Source organism: Panthera uncia (genome assembly GCF_023721935.1).
Source record: "Panthera uncia isolate 11264 chromosome A3 unlocalized genomic scaffold, Puncia_PCG_1.0 HiC_scaffold_11, whole genome shotgun sequence".
NCBI classification, from domain to species: Eukaryota; Metazoa; Chordata; class Mammalia; order Carnivora; family Felidae; genus Panthera; species Panthera uncia.
The window spans coordinates 7,699,299-7,701,572 of NW_026057578.1; the positions used below are offsets into that span (position 1 = coordinate 7,699,299).

At 43.7% G+C, this 2,274-nt stretch overlaps 1 non-coding gene across 1 annotated transcript; it reads left to right on the forward strand.

Annotated features, from left to right (window-relative positions):
* Positions 1–726: 726 nt before the first annotated feature.
* Positions 727–835, forward strand: LOC125937239 (U6 spliceosomal RNA). The gene has a single exon (XR_007462322.1). It is a non-coding gene; the product is annotated as a U6 spliceosomal RNA (small nuclear RNA).
* Positions 836–2,274: the final 1,439 nt, after the last annotated feature.

The following is a 2,274-nucleotide window of genomic DNA, read 5'->3' on the forward strand; positions in this document are numbered from 1 at the left end:
GGAGCAGCGAGAAAGGGAGGGAGAGAGAATCCCAAGCAGGCTCCACGTTTTCAGCACAGATCCCGAAGCAGGGCTCAAGCTTACCAACCATGAGATCATAACCTGAGCCAAAATCAAGAGTCGGACCCTTAATGAGCCACCCAGGCGCCCCCACAGTGTTTTGTCTCTATAAAAAACTAAATAAAATTGGGGTGCCTGGGTGGCTCGGTATGTTAAGCATCTGACTCTTGATTTCGGCTCAGGTCATGATCTCACAGGTGGTGAGCTAGAGCCTCATGTCGGGCTGTGCTGACAGCATGAAGCCTGCTTGGGATTCTCTCTCCCTCTCTCTCTGCCCATTCCCCGCTCATGCTTGCATGTGTGCTCTCTCTCTCCTCTCCCTCAAAATAAATAAACTTGTACAAAGATCAAATAAAATTTTAAAAGTTAATATTATTATATCTGGGTAACACATGCATAGGTGTTGATTACACTATTGTCTGAATCTTTCTCTAGTTTTTGAGATACTATGACATCTCAAATGATATAAAAATGGTATAAAATACACATAAAATATATGTATTTCTAATGAGATGTACATATTTATATATTATACAACTATTAACATATTATAAATGTTCATACAACTTTACATATAAAATACTTATAAAAATACTTTCAGTATAAAAGATATATAAAGTATACAACGTATTCAATAAATATATATCATTCAAAAAGAAAATTACAGTGCTTGCTTCAGTAGGACATATACTAAAACTGAAATGATACAAAGCAGATTAGCATGGCCCCTTGTGGCAAGGATGACGTACAAATTCATGAAGCGTTCCATATTTTTTGGTACACTTATCGTGATGAGCACTGAGTAATGTACAGAATTGTTGAATTACTATATTATGCCCCTGAAACTAATATAACACTATGTTAATTACACTGGAATTAAAAAAAAATTAAATGAGAGAGAAAATCACAGAATATAGTACATAATATAGGTTAGGATCAAATGAGAAACAGTAGGAAACACCCCCAAAGTGATACAGTAGCATCCTGGTAGATGGTATACCTTTCCTTGTTATTGCCTGTCCTTCCGCCAATAGCTAATAATATACGCAGTATCCTATGTATACGTGGCGAGGGCAGAGCCTCAAACTTTCCAAATCAATGATGCACTCACAGAAAGTTCACACGGGTGAATGAGGCAGGGTAATGCTGAGCACAGCAGCGGACACATTAACAAATAAGACCCGACATTCATCTTGTGCTTCCAGGCACCAGCCTGTTCTAAGGGCTTTATAGTCCATTCACTTCTTAGTAGCTCCATGAGTTAGGTATTATGACTGTGCCCATTTCTCAGATGAGGAAGTGCATCACAAACAACGCAAGCCACGTGCCAGATCACATGCGAGGAGGCATCCAGGCAGCATCTGAACCAGGCCCTCTGGCTCCAAAGTCTGCATTCCAAACTAAAGAGCTCATTCAGCCGCAGAAGCAAACATCTCAGTATTGCCCAATGCGAAAGCTTCCGCCTAAAACACACTCGCGTATACTCACTTTCATTTGGTGTTTTCAAACTACCTTATGCAAGTTAAAAATTAAATATAGGGGCTGGGGCACCTGGATGGCTCAGGTCATGATCTCACAGTTTGTGAGTTCGAGCCCTGCGTCAGGCTCTGTGCTGACAGCTCGGGGCCTGGAGCCTGCTTGGGATTCTGAGTCCCCTCCTCTCTCTGCCCCTCCCCTCAGGCTCTGTCTCTGTCTCTCAATAATAAATAAACGTTAAAAAATTAAAAAAATAAATATAGGGGGCACCTGGCTGTCTCAGTTGGAAGAGCTGGCGACTCCTGGTCTCAGAATTAAGTTCCAGCCCCACCCTGGGTGTAGACATTCCTTAAAAATAAAATCTTAAGAAAAATACATATGCGCGTACACACACACACACACACACAGCATGGCATGTTTTCAGTCTCCCTTAAGCAACGGCATAGAACAGAAAAATATTACAACTCATGGCGGGAATCTTTGCTATGGGGAGGTAAACCCCGAGACCTTCTCGAACCCCACCCTCAAGAACAGCAACTAGCACGGAGCACCCCCCCCCCCCAGACACACACACACACACCCTGGGCAAAGACTAATTTAGAGCACAGGAATGTGCCTCGACTTGAACACGGCTGGCCAAGTCCCAGAAGGGCAGGGCTGTGGCGCACTGGGCCTCCGTAACCGGATGACCCTGGCAGACAGAGGCCAGCCCCGCATGGCCCGGGGACGCGCAGGTGC